Source organism: Crocodylus siamensis, chromosome 2, assembly GCF_052110815.1.
Source record: "Crocodylus siamensis isolate JL-2025a chromosome 2, ASM5211081v1, whole genome shotgun sequence".
Lineage (NCBI taxonomy): Eukaryota > Metazoa > Chordata > Crocodylia > Crocodylidae > Crocodylus > Crocodylus siamensis.
In genome coordinates this window covers 90,901,465-90,922,670 of record NC_143396.1, presented here as the reverse complement: position 1 = coordinate 90,922,670, position 21,206 = coordinate 90,901,465, and the positions used below count along the sequence as shown (strand labels likewise).

Below are 21,206 nucleotides of genomic sequence, written 5' to 3'. Positions count from 1 at the left end.
GCGGTCCCGGCCTCACCGAGGCGCATGCGCGCTCCACCGTTGCCCGCGGGGGCGGGGCAGCCCTGCCGTGCTCTGCTCAGCTCGTGTGGCCCCGTAGCGCTGCGGCGGCCGGGGCAGATGGGCGCTGCCCTCGCTGCGGGCAGGGTGCGGGCACGGGGCTCCGCCCGCCTGGGCTCGAGGCGCTGGAGAGAGCGGCGGCCCCCAGCGCGCACTACGGGTGAGGGACTGCACGAGTGTCACGGGGCAAAATGTGTGTGGGTGTACGGTAACGTGTGCGTCTGTCTAGTCTGTGCACACATTAGACAATACCATACCATATAGATACTACACCCCCCAAACACTGTAGTTTATATATATAAATTCACACACTATCATACACATATTTATGCGCTGTGTATACACACAACTACTCTCTACGTTATTTACATACACCATATAAAACACATTACCATATACATACTATAATATACACACACACACTATATGATGTGCATATAAAGTATATATACAGTAGAGTGTACACACAGTGTGGGGGGGTAAATACACTGAGTGTGGGGGGTATACATCCCCCAACACACTATCATATAGACACATTTTTATATAAAATGTGTGTATACACACACCCAGTATATTATATATTCCACATGCATGCGCACACACTATATATTACATATATTCTATATATGTAGAAATATATATTACTTATATTTCTATTCTACCCAGGAAAGCATAAAACCAGCAATAGGCTTTCCCTGTGCCTGAAGCGGGGCATTTGTATCCAAAAGCTTGCAAAGAACCATTTTTCCAACTATTTAGTTAGTCTAATAAAAGTATCACATCTAAGCAAAGAACCTTGTCTGTCCCTACACACACACACGCACGCACAAATGGAACAACATTTCCAAGTTCTTCTGTGGCAAAGGTCTTGGGAAGACCACCTGGGCAGGGCAGCCTTCCAAATGGTAGAATCCTGTGCCAGAGCCTCTGCTGCCAAGAGCCTGGCAATAGGCAGGCATCAGCACAGGGTGTAACGTGCCATCATCTATTAATGCCCTGGCTCAGTACATTAGTGATTCTCAACCAGGATGCAGCAGCCAACTTCCTTTCAAGGGTGCTGCAGGAGTGCCACGCAATGTGTCAACACTTAAGTATGTAAACATGACTCAAGATAATTCCAGAGATTTCAAATAGGAATCCAGAAAGTTAAAAAGCATTCTTAAAAGTGAAAAGGTAAGAGTTGGCATTTTCTGAGGGTTGCCTCGACTTACACCGCAGTCTGACATACACGCAGAGAATCTTATATACAAATGCAACTTAAATCCAGTATACAACAAGATACTTCCATAGCTTTCACAAACACATTTTGTCCCTCTAAATCAGTAATTCTCAACCAGCATATCATGGCACCCTGGGATGCCATAAGGTCCTATTAAAAGTAACCCAAAATTCAAATTTTTGTGATTAAAACGAAACACCACTATACACATATTCATATATTAGTAGTGTTTCATTTTAATCACAGAAAAGTGTGGATTTTGGGTTACCTTTTTCATCCAAAAATTTGGGGATTTTGTTAAAATTAGAGAAAACTAGCATTCTTGATTATCGTTATCAACATGTTTCTGGATTTAGCTAGTGCAGAAATGTCAAACCCCCCCACCACTCATCGCTATGAATTTTTTTTTTTTAAATTCAAGTCTGAACTGGTTGAGGAGTATTAAAAAGCAATACAATTATATATAGATTATATTGCTTCTAATGTGTGGTGATAGGATTCTGAAAACACACAGAGAACAGTTCTACAGAGGTGAAAAATGTCACTTTTTACTTTGTCCTGGAATATATTCTGCCCTCATCTACTACACTTTGCTCAGTGACAACAAGGTAATTAGGATACATATTCTGTGATCCCAAACATCCTCATTACCCATATATTTCACTTTTCCAGAAACACTCAGTAGCTTGATAATCATATAACACTTTCCTTCTCAGTGACTGCTACTTCTTTTGGCCAGAAGAGGAAGCTACTAGTACTATATATTTTTCTGATTCAGCTTGGATGTGCCCTGAATTTATAAAATTACATCATCACAACCATAAATCTGTACTATTCAGCCAAAGCAAAGTTTTAATCACCTGAGGCCCTTAAAAAACATTCAATGTTTATCCAGAGTGCATTCAGTAGGACTCAGAACATGAGATAGAAAAATCACTGAATAACCTTTGTGTGAATGAATTTCATCCCCAGCTTTATTTTAGCATTTAATCAAACATGACCAGCAGCAAGTGACTTTCAGCCTATTTAAAAGCCAAGGATTCTGCAGCAAGTTTCTGACTTTCTAGTTCCTGGTACATTTTTGTTTTGCTGTGGTCTCTGCAGTAGGTCAGAGATCTCTCTAGAGTATATGGTACATGTGGGAACTTCATTTTCTTACCCACAGAAGCAGAAGTGAAAGGTATAGAATAATAGTTAATTAGCAATTCTGTTTTTGTGATAGAGTGTGGGTCGAGGTAAGACATAGAAATCATCATATTAAAGGTATGAACAGTTGCCCTGCAGCTTAATTCAATATTTATCAGACTCTTGACATATTATTCCTGAGGCTGAAAAACAGAAAACTGCAGTGTTTGCCTCAGATGACTCACGCTCAGCTTTGTATGATAAACACCCTTCGCCCCCTCTAAACTAAATTCAACTGTACTTATTATGATGCTTTGCAATTTTAGTACTGAAGGAGACAGACTGAACTGCTGAGTGTTTCTTTTTTGATCAAATATCTTATTTCAGCCTGTCAGCATTAAGCAGAAATGTCTGTTTATTTGATTAAAACTAATCCATTGGCAAAGTTAGCTTGCCTTTTTCCCTGATACTATGGGCTGTAACACTAGCACAGTCAGAAAGCACATCAAAAGCCCTGTTCAATTCCTTTTAAGTTTTCCAGCTTTATGTCTAGCTTGGCAAATTCTCTAAAGAATTTTTTGCCATTTTTGAAAGGTTACTGGTTATCCCAACTTGCAGGAGTGCCCCATACCTCCCTGGGCAAGAAGCAGACTGCTCCTATAGACAAATCAAATCTCCTCAGAGAGGACAGCAAAGATTGCCAGAAGACAAGACCCGACTGGCTTGTATTTCGTATTCATAACATTTCCTTTTCTATCTACATTTGTTCCAGGAAGAGACAATCCTGTTGTACCATTTGCTGTTCATACTACTTTGCCAGTAGAAGGAGATATTTAAGTGCTAGTACCTTTTTATGGTGGAATTCACCCAGGAGCACAGGTCTTCCAAAGGCCTTAATCACCACTTAATGTCCTATGTTAAGCTAGCACAATGACCTATTAAAGGGACTAATGAGGAAATAGGGCACATGCCCAATGATTTAAAGACAAAATCTTTCAGACTTCCTTTCTTGTTCCTTGCTGCTTTTTTGCCTACAGCAGCCAGGCCCCATTTACCCTGGTAGACTCTATGGATGACTGGAGAACTGCTGGGATTGCATCACCAAGGAAATGGTATATGATTAAATGAGACTGAAATTATTTTTTGTTCTAGCTAGTTTTTGGTAAGTCCACTTCACTCCCCACACCATTTGTTAAGCCTTCAGAAACCTCTTCTTAGTTAAGGGTTGAACACTCCAAATATACATCTCTAAGACTTCTCTAATAGTCCATCATAAAACCAGGAAAGATCAGCTGCAGTCTTGAAAATTAAAAACAAAGAAGGTCATTTATAAAATTATTCCAGCTTCTCAGCTAGTTTTAAAATAAATGCTGATTACACAAAAAGAAAGGAAAGTGGAGAAAACAAGTTTACCTTCTCTACTCTTTGCTGGTTGCTTTTAAGTAGCGCATGGAGCCTTGGATAGGAAAGTTTCACAAAAGGTCTACTGCATAAAGTTGGACTAATAGTCTGTGTTTTGATTTGGTTTACCATTCTCATGTTCCTCTACTCAGAGTAGCAATGTAGACTAGGAAAGTGGAGAGTGCAGTGAAGCAGTAAGGAAGATGTTGAATAGAAACTGCCAATCTGCCTCCTCCTCACTAGCCCCTCTGAATCAAAGAAGGCCAAATCAAATTAAAATGCTGAGCATGCGTCAAATCTGCAATTTAATTTAGCTGCCTTCCTGAAAAAAAAATGCCACTTTTCTAAAGATTAAACATTTTTGCCCCACCTCGGGAGCCAGGAGCAGCAGGGAGAGGAGGGATCCAGGCGCATGCGTGTCCTGCATGCACGTGTGCCCCCTTACCAGACCCAAGGTGGAGGCAGACACAGCAGCAGCCGATCCTCCTAAGGTAAGTGGGCAGAAGGACTGGACGCAGCTGAGCTGGATCCCTCTTAGCTGAGCTGGTAGGGAGCTGCGCTGTGCGAACAGAGCGTGCCGGTGTTTGCATCGGCGTTCGTGTCGGCGGGTGAGCAGGAAGGGCCAGGAGGGAGACTCCTACTAGGGCAGGACGAAGGCACTGTACTAAGCTAAAAACAAGCAGCAACTCCTCTGATGGTGTTGATGCGGAGTGCTGCCAGGGCCCCTGCCCGGGGTGAGCAGCCTGCCCAGGGCTTGTCTGAGTCCTCCACCCAGACAGAGCCCATGGGGGAGCTGGCATCCTCCCACCCCCTGGCCTGCAGGAGTTGCCCAACAAGGCCAGGGAGGGGGGGGGGCAGGGATTGGGGACCCCCACACCTGTCCTGCAGACGCCTGCCTTAGGGCCCTGGAGGCGCAGGTGAGGGAGCTCCAGGAGGAGGTTAGCAGTCTGAGGGGAATCGGAGGTGGAGGAAGAAAATAATGGCTATTTCCTTTCCCTGCAGGGCCACACACCCAAGGAAGAAGCACCCTGGGAAGTGCCCTGCACTGCAGAGTGGCAGACAGTCACCTCCAGAACCAGGGCTGCTTGTAACACAGTAGTACCAGTTCTTCCAATCTGGCTGAAAAACAGGCCCTGGTACGAGGCCCTGGCAACACTGGAGGAGAAGGAGGGAGAGGAGGTAACTGGAGAGGAGGCAACTCCACACTCTCCATGCTGTGAACAGGCTGAAGGAGCTAAGCAGTTCCGGAGGAGAGAGCATCGAGTGATCGCCATAGGCGACTCCATCCTGAGAGGTACAGAGGGCCCCATCTGTCGCCAGGACCTCTTGACACGCGAGGTCTACTGCCTACTTGGAGCAAAGATTCATGACATGACAGGGATGATCCAGGCCATGATCCAGCCCACCAATTACTACCCCATGGTCCTAATCCATGTAGGTACTAATGATGTGGCCAGGAGAAGCCCTGATCACCTGATGGTGGACTACCACGCTCTGGGGGGCATGCTGAAGGAGATAGGTGCGCAGGTGGTATTCTCTTCTGTTCTACCAGTGAGCGGACATGGAAGATGGCACGAGATGTGCATCGCAGCGATCAACTGGCAGCTTTGGGAATGGTGTCTTGAGGCGGGCTTTGGCTTCCTTGACAACGACCTGCACATCACGATGAGAGACATGCTCGGGTGGGATGGGCTCCACCTTTCTCCTAAAGGTAAGCGTATGTTCTCTTCTAGGTTGGCGGATCTCCTCCAGCGGACTTTAAACTAGGCTCGTTGGGGGAAGGGGAAGACGAGGGAGGAGGAAGCCTTGGACCGGTAAACCCAGCAGCACTCACAAGTACAGCCCAGCCTAGACTGACGAGCAGAATATATACACAGGTAAGCAACAGGCCAGGGCAATGGTGTGATTAGGGGGCCAGCGCACACATCCACAGGAGGCCTCAAATGCCTCTACACAAACGCTTGTAGTATGGGAAACAAGCAGGAGGAACTTACCCTCTTGCTAGCTGACACCAACCCAGACATAGTGGGGCCCACTGAAATGTGGTGGGACCCAGTGCATGACTGGGCAGTAAATATCAAGGGCTATAGGCTGTACAGGAGGGACAGGACAGGGAGGAAAGGCGGGGGTATGGGGCTCTACATTAAGGAGGAATACACATCTTCATCAGGTAGCAGAGTCAGAGGAGGGGCACACGGAAGTGCTCTGGGTTAGAATACAAGGCAGTCAAGGGGAAAGAGTCTTAACGGTGGGGGTCTACTACAGACCACCCAACCAAGGGGAAGAGCTAGACCAGGAATTCTTAAGTCAGCTCACGGAGGTAGTTAGGTCAAAGGACGTGGTCATCATGAGATGATGACCTGAACTTTCCAGACATCTGCTGGGAAGAAGAGTCAGCTACATGACCGCTCACATAGGTTCCTAGCCCAAATGCATGACCTCTATCTAACCCAGGAGGTGCACAGCCCCACCAGGGGAGACGCCTTGTTGGACCTGGTGCTGGCCACGGGTGACAACCTGGTAAGGAGGCTGCGGGTCCTTGACCACCTGGGCGACAGTGATCATCGCCTGCTGGAATTCACCATCCAGCACAAGGTGGCAAAGGCCTACAGCAAGGCAGCAGCCCTAGATTTCAGGAGGGCAGACTTCAGTGAGCTAAGGAGAATAGTCAGGGAAGCACTGAGGTCCCAGAGGGGAGGGGAGCCAGGTGTCCAAGAAGAGTGGTCGCTCCTCAAGGAGACAATCCTCCAAGCCCAAAGGGAAGTAATCCCAATATGGATCAAAGGGAGCAGGAGGGCACAAAAGCCCCCATGGCTCACCCAAAGCATCCAGGAATGTCTCCTAACTAAAAGGGAGACACACACCCAATGGAAGAGAGGGGCCATCACCAGGGAGGATTATATTGCGGTTGCTCGGGGATGCAGGGGGGCAGTCAGGAAGACCAAGGCCGAAATGGAAATGGGACTAGCTTCCCAGATTAAGGAGAACAAGAAGTCTTTTTTTAAATACATGGGGGCGGGACAAAAAGAAGGTACCGGGTACCGTGGGGCCCCTGCAAGACACACTAGGAAATCTGGTCGTCACACCAGATGACAAAGCTAACCTATTTAATGACTTCTTTGCCTCCATTTTCCTGAGCAGGGACCAGATCAGCCCCCCCTCCCCCACTGGGCCCCCCTCAGGCCCCAGGGGAGGCGCACCTAGGCCAAGGGTCAGGGAGGATCTAGTCAGGGAACTTCTGGAGGGACTGGATGTATTTAAATCAGCTGGTTTAGATGATCTCCACCCCAGAGTGCTGAGAGAATTAACTGAGGTTATTGCGGGACCCCTGGCACGGCTTTACGAGCACTCATGGTGCTCTGGTGTGCCAGAGGACTGGAAGAGGGCCAGTGTGGTTCCCATCTTCAAAAAGGGAGGAAGGAGGACCCAGGGAACTATAGGCCACTTAGTCTTACCTCGGTCCTGGGTAAGCTTTTTGAGAGAATTATTCTGGCACATGTCCACAAGGGGCCAGCAGGGAAGGCTATGCTTAGGGGCAACCAACACGGGTACATTAGAGGCAGGTCCTGCCAGACCAACTTGGTGGCCTTCTACGACCAGGTCACCAAATCCTTAGATGCAGGGGTAGCAGTGGACATAGGCCTTTGACACTGTCTCTCACCCCATTCTTCTTAAAAAACTGGGGGACTATGGTGTCGACACCTACACAGTCAAATGGGTCGCTAACTGGCTGGAGGGCCGTACCCAGAGAGTGGTGGTAGACGGGTCATTTTCGACCTGCAGAGATGTGGGCAGTGGGGTCCCCCAGCGCTCGGTCCTTGGGCTTGCGTTGTTCAACATAGATTTCATAGATTTTATAGACATCAGGGCTGGAAGGGACCTCAAGAGATCATCGAGTCCAGCCCCCTGCCCAAAGGGCAGGAAGTCAGCTGGGGTCATAGGATCCCAGCAAGATAAGCATCTAATTTACTCTTGAAGGTGTTCAATGTAGGTGCTTGAACCACCTCTGCTGGCAGACTGTTCCAGACCTTGGGGGCTCGGACAGTAAAGAAATTCTTCCTTATGTCCAGCCTGAAACGGTCTTGCAGGAGTTTGTGACCATTCGACCTCGTCATCCCTTGGGGCGCTCTGGTGAACAAACGTTCCCCCAGATCCTGGTGGTCACCCCTGATAAACTTATAGGTGGCCATCAGATCACCCCTGAGCCTGCGCTTTCCAGGCTAAAGAGTCCCATGGCTCTCAGCCTGTCATCATAAGATCTGTTTTCCTGACCTCTGATCATGCGCGTGGCTCTCCTCTGGACTCTCTCAAGCTTCTCCACATCCTTTTTGAATTGTGGAGCCCAAAACTGGACGCAGTACTCCAGCTGTGGCCTCACCAAGGCCGAGTACAAGGGGAGAATGACGTCCCGGGATTTGCTCAAGAAGCATCTATGGATGCAAGCCAGCGTTTTGGTCGCTTTATTAGCCGCAGCGTCGCATTGCAGGCTCATGTTCATCTTGTGGTCAGTGATGACCCCCAAGTCTCTTTCTTCTGTAGTGCTATCCAATGTAGCACTGCCGAGCCTATAAGGATGCTGCAGGTTTTTCCTCCCAAGGTGGAGAACCTTGCATTTTTCAGTGTTAAACACCATGAGGTTCTCGTCTGCCCATTTGCTGAGCTTGTCCAGGTCAGCCTGGATCACCCACCTATCTTCTGACGTGGATGCTTTGCCCCAAAGTTTGGTGTCATCGACGAACTTGGCCAGTCCACTCCTGACTCCAATGTCCACATCATTAATGAAGATGTTGAACAGTATGGGTCCCAGGACAGAGCCTTGAGGGACCCCATTGGTCACAGGGCACCGCGATGAGTGACTGCCATCAATTACAACCCTCTGGGTCCGACCACGGAGCCAATTTCCCAGCCAGCGGATCGTGGTGGAGCCAAGGCCACAACTGGCCAGTATGGCCAAGAGGTGATCATGGGATACCAGATCAAAAGCTTTTTTGAAGTCAAGATATATGACATCAATCTCTTCTCCCTCATCCAGGTGATAGGTCACCTGGTCATAGAAGGAAATGAGATTGGTCAAACAAGACCTACCCGCAACAAACCTGTGCTGGCTATCCGTTAGGATGTTAGCCTGGGCCAGTCCATCAAGGATGGCCTCCTTAATAAACTTTTCCAAGATCTTCCCCAGGATAGAAGTCAGGCTAATGGGCCTGAACATCTTCATAAGTGACTTGGACGAGGGGGTAAAAAGCACCCTGTTCAAATTTGCTGATGACACTAAGGTGGGGGGGGATGTGGGCATGTTAGAAAGAAGGATTAGGCTGCAATCAGACCTAGACAGGTTACAGGGGTGGACAGACGAGAATAGGATGGGATTCAACACTGACAAGTACAAGGTGATGCATCTGGGGAGGAAGAACCAGCACTATACCTACAGGTTGGAGAACTCCCTTCTCGTCAGTGCAGAGGCAGAAAAGGATCTTGCAGTCATCATTGATGCCAAGATGAATATGGGCTGGCAGTGTGGGGAGGCAGTCAGGAAGCGAACCGCACCTTGTCATGCATCCACAGATGCATCTCAAGCAGATCCAAGAAGGTGATACTCCCCCTCTATGCGGCACTGGTCAGGCCTCAGCTGGAGTACTGCATCCAGTTCTGGGCGCCGCACTTCAAGAGGGATGTGGACAACATGGAGAGGGTCCAGAGGAGGGCCACTCGCATGATCAGGGGGCAGCAGGGCAGGCCCTACAAGGAGAGGCTACGGGACCTGAATCTATTCACCCTCCACAAGAGAAGGCTGAGGGGGGAATCTAGTGGCCTGTTACAAACTAGTCAGTGGGGACCAGCAGGCATTGGGGGAGTGCCTGTTCCCCTGAGCACTACCAGGAGTGACTAGGAATAACGGTCACAAGCTGGCAGAGGGTAGATTCAGACTAGACATCAGGGGGCGCTACTTCACGGTCAGGGCAGCTAGGATCTGGAACCAACTTCCAAGGGAAGTGGTGCTGGCTCCTACCCTGGGGGTCTTTAAGACAAGGCTTGACCATCACCTTGCTGGGGTCATTTGACCCCAGTACTCTTTCCTGCCACGGCTGGGGGTCAGACTTGATGATCTGCTCAGGTCCCTTCTGACCCTATTAACTATGAAACTATCATTTTGGTCATTGCCTTCTTAAAATGAATCCATACTTATAACATAGCCCTGAACAAGAAGAAAATTACAACAACGATCTATATGGCAACCATGCAGTTGGTCCAATAAAACATTGTCCATAAGAATAATCCTTGCCTGCCACACATTTCCATTACATCTACAATATCACTCCAACACTACCATCAACAATGGTAATGGCAATTCTTCTGTCACACCTACTGATAAAAGTAACATTTCACCGTTAGTCACAAAGTCATTGCCCATTAGCCAGTCCATCATGAGCTCCCTATGTTCTCTTCAAGGAAGAGAGTCAACAGCTTTTTTCTCCCGGAACATTAATAGAGCTGCAGGTTGACTTGTTTTCAGGACCATAAATTGTAACAATTGCAGCCTGACTTTATACAGAAAAAGCAGCTATGGGTAATCTAGGATTTTGAAAAGAGGGGCACAGATAGTGTGGCACATCATCATATATTATATAAGACTTTTTTTTTCCAGTTCAAGAGAAATATGTTAGGGGCTAGCATTCTGTTATTCAGTTTAAGATTAAAGTGAACAAAATAACTTTTGGAATGTGTGTTCATTCACTATATTATATATAAAGTTTAACCCCCCAACTAGGCAAAAACAGTCAAAATACTGGTAGTGAAAAAAAATTCTCTGGTTATTCCTGTAGTCATTATAATTAAATTTAAATTTCTTATTCATATTCATAAAACAAAATCTAGCCTTCTTGAGCATCTTAACAGTGCCTCCAATACTTAACTGTCAGTCATTCCTACATCTGGGTTAATATTACCATACCTGAGTTTACGTTTTTACCTAGAGCTAAATAAAAGCAGGCTTCAGGGCTCTGAAATACAAGAGGGACATTACCAGAAATGGCTAACAGACAGCAACATTACCAAAGAAAGGATATTTTGAATAGCAGAACATCAAGACTATTAAAAAGCAGAGAGGGTCATTAACACCCATGGAATGAAGAGAGATTAGTAGGAATCAAAGAGATAATGAGCCAATTGACTCTCTCAGCACTGCCTGAATAGAAATGCCCTGCCTGTCCCAGGCAATTGGTTTTAAATTTTGGGTGGAGTATGAATCAAAGAGGGGTAAATATATTACCACATACCCCCTGGATCTGCCTTTGGGTGCAGCTTGCTTTATCTGGATGTTTGCCTGATTATAACACTACCTGTCACTACACCACTGATTTAGATTTAAGAGTAGACTTTGCAATCATCAAACCTTTTAGATTTAACTATACAAAATATATTAAAAAAGAAACTCCTAGCTTGTTTTTATGTTGAACCAATACATCTTAATAACCATCAAAACTGGCATAACTTTAAGCAAGAAACCCTCTACTAGCACAATTCGTAGTTTAATTGACTCTCAAATCCAGAAGCCCTAAACTCACTGATTTTTCCCACACTAATATGTATTAACCCCTTCAGTTTGGAGCTTTAAAAAGGAATGGCAAATGGAAGAAAGCATGGGCTGGCTCATCCCTCACTTGGGGTTGTTTTTGTTGGTGTTTGTTTGTTTTTTTCTGCTTTTTTGCATTAGAACGTCACCTTTTGTCTGTGCCACCATGCTGCTTTTCCTGCAAGACTGTAGGCAGCTCAAGAACCCATCTTATATATATAATCTATATCCATCTCAGACTCACGTTATATAAAATTAATCATCATTAGAATATAGCATATATACATACGCACACACATTAATATACTATTTGTATATTATATTAGTTAATGTTAGAGAAACCATGAAAGTGGATCCTGATTAACTAAAGGAACCGGAATAAATTATCATGAGGTAATGGAGAAAGAGGGTAGCAACAGATGAAAGCCCAGTGTTTGTAGTTTACTTCTCTCTCTTATTGAAGGATAAACTCTCTCGCATTTACTACCAGATATAAATGTGCGCATAGGCTGTTACTACTGATCAGTCAGCATACTGTAAGTTCATACTCTGGCTTGCCTTGTGGCAACTTGTTCTTGGATCCTCAAACTTCCAGCTAAACAGAGAAAGGCTGGATCTGAGATTCCTGCTAGCAACAAATAGAGGTGATAATAGTACATTTTAGATTTTTTAGACAAAAAATTATACTATCCTGAAAGGCCATCTTTGTACATCAAAACTTTAAAAGGGCAAACCCCCATTTCCCCCCATGGCTTAAGTCCTACTTTTTCCTGCACATTACTACCTGTACTTTGTAGAACAAGCTTCTGTTATTGATCTATGATTTTTCTGCATTAAAAAAATAAAAGTGAAAATTAAGAGCTGGCATTTTCTGAGGGGTACCTTTATAGAAAGCTTGAGAAGCACTGCTGTAACTGCTTCTTTATAACATATATAAGAACAGAAAGATGTGCGTTTTCCAAAGCAGAATAATAATAATAAAAAATGGCAACAAAAACTTTTTCTTCTCTCTTTAGGATTATCACTTAACATCATTTTTATGTTTATTGACAGCTCTCTCAATTAATCAGCTTGAAGGAGTACGTTGAACACTTATCAAAACCTTACTTCAGAAACAAAAAAGATGTTAGGAAAATAGAAACAAAGTCAGCATGAATAAAATATTTCTTCTGAGAACTTTTAAAAATAGTTAATCTAAACTGGATAAACTTGGGAGTTTCTGAAATTTTCTGTCCTGTTTTCCAAGAAGATGAAATGCAGTAAAGATAAGTGCAAAGTACTACACTTCAGGAAGGAAAAAAAGTATCCGAACACATGCATAACATACATGGCAACTTGCTGGACAGGAGTGCCGCAAAAAAGAGTCAAAGCGTTATAGTAAAGAAGAGAGCTAGGATGTTGCTTGCAAGTAAGCAAACAAACAAACAAAATGCAAGTCTCATTTTGGGGATGCGGCCACACAAGTGTCATACATAAAATATGGGAGGGACTTATTCTGCTATAACTAGTAGGGCCGTGGGGGCTTCAGTCCCTGATTCTATTTGGCAGAGATTTGGCCCAATTCAGTGGCTGAATCTCCAAATCTAAATCAAATCAGGAGACCCTTTTATCTCTCCAAATTGAATCGGAACCCTCCGAATTGAATCAGAAAGATTCAGATAGAGATAGTTTTAAATGTTTTTTTCTACATACCTCTAGGTACCAGGTGGCTCATGAGTGCTGCAATGCTCAGGCTCCTGGAGTATCCCACAGAAGTGGGGGGGTTTCCCAATGCGCTTGGCAGCAGACCCAGAAGTGGACCAGAAGCATTTCCAGGTCCACTGGGGAGTGCGCTGGGCTCCCCTCTGCACCCACCTGACTTAGTGACTGCTGCCTTCTGGGTCTGGGGCGGGGCACCCGGGGTCCCCCTGCAGCCAATCACCAATGCTGCGATACTGTGCTGACAGACTCATAAGTGGACCAGAAGTAATTCTGGGTTTGCTGCCAAGCACATGGAGGGCCTCCCCGCACTTCTGTGGACACTCTATGCGCCCCAGCATCGCAGCGATCACAAGCCACACCTGCTACCTCAAGATATGTAGAAAAAATGTCTGTGTCACTGATTCTCTGAATCAGCACTGAATCTTCAGACTCAGTCGAATCAAATCAGGGGCTGATGTGAATCAATGAAGCGAATCACTGTCCCCGATTTGGGCCAAATCCGAATCGAAAAGGGCCTGCTTTACACACCCCTAATAACTAGCACTGGGAATGCCTTAGCAGAAGAACAGCACTCAGTTTTAAATGCCACATTTTAAGAAAGAGTCCAAGGGGAAACCAGAAGAATTAAAGTTTGGAGAATATGGCTTGATGAAAAATTTAAAAAAGGGAAGGGGTGGGGAAGTTATGTGTTTATTTCAGAAAAATAGAAGTCTGAATGGAGAAATAAAAAAAAAAAATCTTCCAGTATGTAAAAGGTTGATATAAAGAGAGTGATCAAATGTTCTCCAGCTCCACTAGGAGTAGGGCAAGAAATCACAGAACCCATTTATAGCAAGGAAGAACTCAGACTTTTTTTTACCCTAATGTCTCCCTATAAGGATAGTTAAGCACCAGAACAGCTTATCTAGGCAGGCTATTGCATGTCATTCACAGAAAGTTTTCAGAACTTATTTTTCTTTTCAGAACAAGTTAGGCCATTATTAATAGTTGAGTATACCTGACCCTGGCTTAGGGCAGTAGATTAAATAAACTTCTGTGGTCTCTTCATCTATGCATTTCTGTAATTCTAACATGAAACAAGCAAGCAAACAAACAAGAACCTTAGTGTCCTCCTCGCTACAATTTTAGACCAACCTTTTTGAAGGCAGAAGCCCATCTACAGAATCACTGAAATATGAGTTTCCCCACGTAGTGCTTCTAGGACTGGATTATCTAAGAGGTTGAGAGGTTAGGTGAGATCTTCTCACCTCTCTCCTGCCACTGACATGAAGGTAATTAGAATTGTATATCCTTTAGATCAGGGATTCTCAACCAGTGCCCCAAGATCCTTCTAATGGTGCTGCAGGATGCTGTGCAATATTAGCATTGTGAAGTGTGCAAACACATGATTCACAAAACCAACCCAGAGATTTCAAACGAATCCATAACATCAAAAAACCTGGCCTGTCATGGTCTTTCCAAGCTTTTTTGCAACAGAAGTATTGCTTTATTATTTCCCCCTCCCATAATAAAAAAAAAAAAAGAGCAAAAACTAAGAGTTGGCATTTTCCAAACAGTGTCTTTGAGTCTAAAAAGTTTGAGAACCACTGCTTTAGATGAAAGCTTTCCATCACCAAGGTGACATGACCCAACAGCTGAGAATGACAGAGCTCCCAAACACAGCCCAATGATTAATTATTTGTTCAGTGCTTTAAAGATATCAACACATGAAATATTACCTCTGACCTGACTTGGATTTGAAAAGTTTAGGATCACATCCAAAATATGTTTTTTTATGTTCTTAATTCTCTCTAAATGCTTGTTTTTAAATCCAGCTCTCTCACTGCTTAGTACACCACTTTGGTATTTGGGGGCAGTTTTAGTGTATCTGAACATTTAAGTAACAGTAACGTAACAGTATTGCCTACTGCATCAATGTGGGGGCTAGACTACTTTTACTTCATTTGGAAGTTTATTTACTGTGCGATGTACAGGTTTCCCTCACTTTATGCGGGTTCTGTATGTGTGAATTCGCTCCTTTGCAATGACCCTTTTTATACCAAAAATTCATTATATGTGAGGCAAATTCACTCTCATGTGATCAATGGTGGAAGCCTACAGTCAGCTGCTTTGTGTGAAGCATTGTGGGAGTGATGTGTACCAAAATAGTCTCCTGTGTGGACCTGTGCTTCTTGCTTATTGTGTGCGACACATTTCTATCATTACCATCCCCATTACGATAGTGCCCTGTGCTTGTGCAGACTGTCTGCTGTTGGAGAGTACCAACATTGTTTTGTAAAAGTGGTAGAAATGGGTTTGGGGTCAGTACAGTCAAGGTCTTGGAACGTATCCCTATTTGTTACATTGTAAAGTGGGTTCCCTTTATGCGAATTCAAGTTATGCGCCATTTTCCAGGAACGCATGTACAGCATAAAGCGAGGGAAACCTGTACCTGTAAGAAGTACCTGGACTCGATCTCCCAAGGTCCCTTCCAGCCCTAATGTCTATGAAATCTATGAAAGTGATTTTGATTTTGTTTTCTGGGTGCTGTTACTTAAAGTGTCACATATCTTTCTGTTTGGATGGGAGTAAGACAACTGAATGTGTGTACTGTTGCAGAGTAAAAGAAACACCATGCTCTCCTATGGAAATGTGACATCCATTTATCTGGCATTTATCTTCAAACACAGTTCTCCTTTGGAAAGTGGCTGTGTAAAATGATACTTTCCAACTCAGAGCTGATTCTTTGGTGTATTCAGATTAATAGCTTTTTAAATTTACTGACTAAAGTACCTGACCATGTGTTTTACTCCTCCTAACAAAGCCAAGAAAGCTTTAGGAACATGAACTAATCTGTACAGGAACTTCTGGATTCCTTTCTGTCTCATATCTCATCACTTTAATTAAATGTTAAGGGCAGAATCTCTGTTTTGGTAATGTGTGAACCAGAAAGTCTAGTTTAACCTTCAGAACTTGAAGTTACCTCCTTTTTATTTGTAACAGACCAGAACTGATTTAAAAGACAAAACATGGAACATATACTACTATTTTTCTGGGGGTTTTTTCCAAATCAGAATGCATTTTAATCTAAAAAACAGCGTTGTACGAAATGGACAAACAGAACCTTGTATGCATAAAGACTGGACATTATTTGTCAGTTGTCCATAGCTTGTAAGCAGTTAGTTACTCCTTTATTAAGGGTAAGACGTTTACTGACACACTAGCACACTATATTCTTCCATTTCTTTGAGAAACACGCTGGTTAGATTCCAGTGACGTCTTAATACCAACATCTGATCAAATACAATTAAAAAATATTACTTTTCCACTGCTTAATATCGTGTCAGTAAAAACTACACATACACTGAACCAATAATGCCTGATCCCAACCTCCTATTTTGCAGGTGCAGCCCAGGCGACATGAATGCACTGACCTTTGCACTTGAAGACTTGCACATACAGATGTTTGTGTATAGAACATTTGTGTGCAAAACTATAGATCAATTAAAAAAAAAAAAAAGTGTTCAAATACATAAAGCAACATCTGGTGCCTGTGAATTCACCCAGCACATGGAAGCCAGTTACTACCATATATTCCACACTTCTAGGCCTTAAAAGTTACCATAAGAGAACAACTGAAAATATAGTTTAGGTTAAACTGGTTTTCTGCTACACTCAGTAACATACAAGAAACATTTCCTATTCACACAAAAGTATATTTCAAGTATACTATGCATGGACAATGATAGAAATAATGAATTTTAAAATAATTCATTTTATGCTACAATGATACCCAGGTGAAGTCAAATGGCCTTTTCCAATTCAAAGGCTATAAAATTAATGGTGCTTGTAAAACAGTAAAAAGTAACTGGAAGATGCAGTGTATAGATTGTAAAATTTCCTTCATGTTCCCTCATTCACCTAATTGTCAAAAACAAGATAAGGAGTCCAAGAAAATAACAGAATAGAAACAAGGTAAGTTCAAGGTGCTAAGTTCAAGCTACCTTGCAGCAGTGAAGGAAGATAGGTGGCACAAACAGGACTGGGGTATGGCATGATGCAGCATCTAGGTGAATGTTTGTATGAAGTCTTCAGTTTTTCTGTTCCTACGTAATTAAATATAGGAATCCATAGGAAAATATAAACTAGTACACAAAAGCAAGGAAAATGGAAGTTAGGGATGCCTTTTGTCCTCCATGTAGCTCTGTCCATCTGCATGTTGCAGAGACCTTAGGAAAAAAGGACAGCTACAATAAGAATATTAGTACTTTTTCATTAATTAACTGGTACCTTGTTTCTATCAATTCTAAGAGCTATCCGCCTATATAAAACTACGTTTTCCAGTTTAGGGCAAATCTTTGTTATGAATGCATGCTGTGTCTGGCACGACATGGCCCAAACTCAAATGCTAATCTACCCTGCCTTCTCCCCATCCCAGATAACAATGCCAAAGTCACCCTACAACACAAAGAAATTCCACCCTTAGCATCACTGCTTGACCAGATGAGGCTTCTGTTTCTACTACTATGACAAATCCTAAATCTTGTCCGCATCCTGCTGTTGAGCAGAAGATTTGCTTCTCATGTTTGGTGACCACGGAGCTGCGACCACTGAATTTGGGAGGGTAGGGGCAGAACACATGCCTGAACTCGATGGCCTTGTAAAGGGAAGTGACTGCAGCATCCGGAACAGGAAAGAAAAACAATGTCTTAGAAATGGCCGGTCTTTAACCTTCTGTCAAAGGTTACAGTAAAACTGAATTCCCTGTTTGTACTAGTTTCAGTTGCCCATTAAATATGTTTGTATTTTTTAAAGTGATAGCTTAGGAAAAACTAGTTAAATATGTTTATTGATATTAGTACAGCATTTTTCTCCACTCTAAACAGAGATGCGAGTGATTAGAAACAAACAACCTTTCCTTTCCATTCACTGCACTACAATTGGATGGGATTATGGACATTGTAAACTCAGAATATCTTTCCACCATAACCAAAAAGTGGGTTTGTAGCCCATGCAGGACACACATACTAACTTCTACATAGCTCAGGTTGCAGAGACCATAGGAAAAAAACGGTCTCTGCAACCTGAGCAAGAACGTATCCTGCCTTATTATCACTGAGGATAAGGCAGGATAGGCTTCAGCATGTAATGTCTGCCTGAGTAAATTCCAAGCATCTTGTGGGCTCTCATGCCAGATCTTCATTGCCTACACCTGTCAGATCACAAGTCCAATTAGAGGGTAATACAAAGAGAACTGTTCAAAAGATTGCTGGCAACAAGTACAAGACTGGTGCAATGCACAAATAACCTCTACCTAAAGTTAAACCACTCAGTATTTTAGCATGCATTTGAGAAAAAAGTGCCACTAAGTCACCTGCCCAACAAAAAAAAAAAGCCCAAGCAAATGCAACATGGGTGCGTACAACTGAAGGGAGCAGTCTGGGATTTCAACCCACCACATACAAACTTTGGATCACCTTGGTTGACAGCTTTGTAGTTTCTGTCAGATACAAATTAAATTACTGCAAAATTCATTTTAAAATTAAACTGATCTTTGAAACAGTATACGAGCCAAACTGAGATCAGATAATAAGGGTCTTCTCACCCTGGAAAAACTGGAAGCAGAAGCAAGATGAGCAGTGCATATCTTTGTGGGCGGCTTCCAGAAACTATAACAATTCATAATTCCCTCATCCATCTCTGGCAACTGGACTTTAAAGCCATGTGGTCTGCCTGGAACATAAGTTATTCAGCGGGGGATGAGAAAAGTCTGGCAAACAGTTGCATGGAAGGCATTGGGGGAAAAAAGGAAAGGGATTAGCCAACAAGTAAAGAAGAGGTGGTTCAACAGTGTATAGGGGAAAGAAAGAAAAGATGGTAACTCCAGAAATGGTATAAGAGCCCATCTGGAGTGAGTTGTAAAAGTGCTTCAGACAGTAAAGAGTCTGATGTAGTGACACTTTCTCCCCCTACCATATACAGTTATAAAAATGCATGAACTGAGACACGTGAGAAATACATTGCTCTACTGTGACTGATGATAGAGTTATGTTACGTATAGTGCGATTGCCAGTTCACAGTTATGAATCATGAATATCAAAACAGCAGACTAAGAGTCTACAGAATAAAAGGCTACAGTATGCTGAACAGTGGAACCAAAATAAATTAATAAATCAGACTATGAGAGAACTAGTAACTCACAAAGTGATGATTGGGGATTTGGCTTGTGGCAGCAGCAGCATACCATGAAAGATCTAAACAGCAGAAGGTCCTAAAACAAAGACATCTGAAACACTTGTAAAGCTGAAGTAAAAAAAACCAAAACAAATCTATGAACAAGTCGAGCTACAGGGAAAAAAAAAAAAAAAAAATCAGAAGAAACCATGTGTGTCCACTGTTGCCAGAGACAACTATGGCTGTGAAAGCATGACCACAATAGCAGGAGGACTTGCTTTAATGATACCAAGCCAGACTAAGCACTGTATAATTTCTGCACAGTTTGTGTGGTGGTGTAGGCATGATTAACTCCTGCCTACCACGACTCTTAGGGGCAAGGATATATGGCAGGGGTATCACATCCATTCTCCTTCTGGACCGTCAAAGACTTCACCATTTGCTTTGCTATGGTTAGAATCCCCTGTACCTAGAGGCGCATATTTTCTTCTTCAACGTAAGATCAGTCTTTAAATGTCAACAAAATTATATTTGTGCCACCAAGCACACAAGTCCCCAAAACAATACCTTCACATAGATATCTTCTGCCACTCCCGCAGTGCTTCCTCAGGTTAACCAGTCCCAGCCCTTTATGCTGGAGCCCTTCCCTGCTCTTCCTAGCAACAATTTCCAGACTTTCCACTTGGGAATCATCTTCTCTCTTAGATGTGGCTGGACAGGCCAACAAGCAAGCTTCCAGGGGACTTGCAAACTTCCAGAAACATAGCTTAGTAATGTCTGTGGATAATCTCTGTTGATTCATTTTCTCTCAATCCTCCAGCTCATGGGAAGCCAGCAACCAATCCCTTCTGTTGCCCCCTACCCCTAGATCTCTCCAGCCTTTTCCATCGCTGGCTGATGCAGAAAAAGCCCTTTTACCATTCCCTCCCAGCTCTCAGCCTTCTGCAGAAAATTCCTGCAGTTTGCCCCAGGGCCCAACTAGCTCCTCCCGACAGAAAAGCCACAACCTTCCTAACCGCTCTTTGTTTCTTTATTAGCCGCAGGTGCCTCCCCTCACCCTGTTACTCAGGTCCAGTTGGGATGCACCTGCTCTAACCCAGGGAGCTGGGCCTACTTCTCTTAAAGACACCAGTGATCCTGACAACTGGCCATGAACTACACTGGGTTACAAGTCAGTGGTTTATGCACTGCACATAGATAGCAGCAGAGGCTGCAGAGTAAGAAAATGGGGTGTTGAAGGCAAAGGTACAAGGAAGGTCCCCCAAAACTTTTCCAGACAAAGTTATGGAGTATGACAGTACCCCAAGCAGCTAATATATAATGCATGTGCAGAGCCAAGGTTAGGAACATCTATGCAGAATTACAGCCATATACTTAAAAAAGGTGGAGGTCTCAAACTGTGGTTGATTAAAAATTAGCAAGAGGGTAAGGGACTGGATTAAGCATTTCAATTCTAACTAGGGTCGAAGCAAAGGTTGGAACTAGGAGGGCACTGAAAAGCCTTCCGTTTGGAACCTTAAAATACAGACCATCAAAAGGAGGTTTCAAAAATCCTTCCCAGCTGTCTACAGCTTCAAACTGTGCTTGAGACACAGTCCTCCTTTACTTTCTCTCCAGAGGCATTGCAAACAGCATGAAGAAAAGCCACATATCCTGAAAACTGGTCAATGGTACTAGCAAAGTATAAGTAGTATCTCTGTGCTAGATGTACAAGGTAACCTTTTAATTTGAAGCATTTACATGATCAAACATTCTCCACTAAAAATACACAAGACACCAAAACTCAAATTCTCTTTCTTATTCCAGCACCAACCCAAAGCATGCCAGGGTTCATCCAAATGGTAATAATAATAATAATAATAATAATAATAATAATAATAATAATAAAATCTTGATCAAGAGCCACACAACTGATGATAAGATTATAGTGCTGACTGAGGCCAACATGCAAGTATCACTCTGAATTCATATTCCAAC

General features: G+C 43.6%; 1 long non-coding RNA gene across 4 annotated transcripts; it reads left to right on the top strand.

Annotated features, from left to right (window-relative positions):
* Window positions 1-2: 2 nt before the first annotated feature.
* On the top strand, window positions 3-20,919 carry LOC149870494 (uncharacterized). Of its 4 annotated transcripts, XR_016440770.1 has the most exons (4): window positions 3-217; window positions 4,805-5,236; window positions 5,355-5,679; window positions 16,460-20,919. It is a non-coding gene; the product is annotated as an uncharacterized LOC149870494 (long non-coding RNA). The 4 variants fall into 4 exon arrangements; XR_016440771.1 differs by having other exon boundaries at window positions 4,805-5,513; window positions 17,494-20,919; XR_016440769.1 differs by having other exon boundaries at window positions 4,805-5,679; window positions 17,494-20,919.
* The last annotated feature ends 287 nt before the right edge of the window (window positions 20,920-21,206 follow it).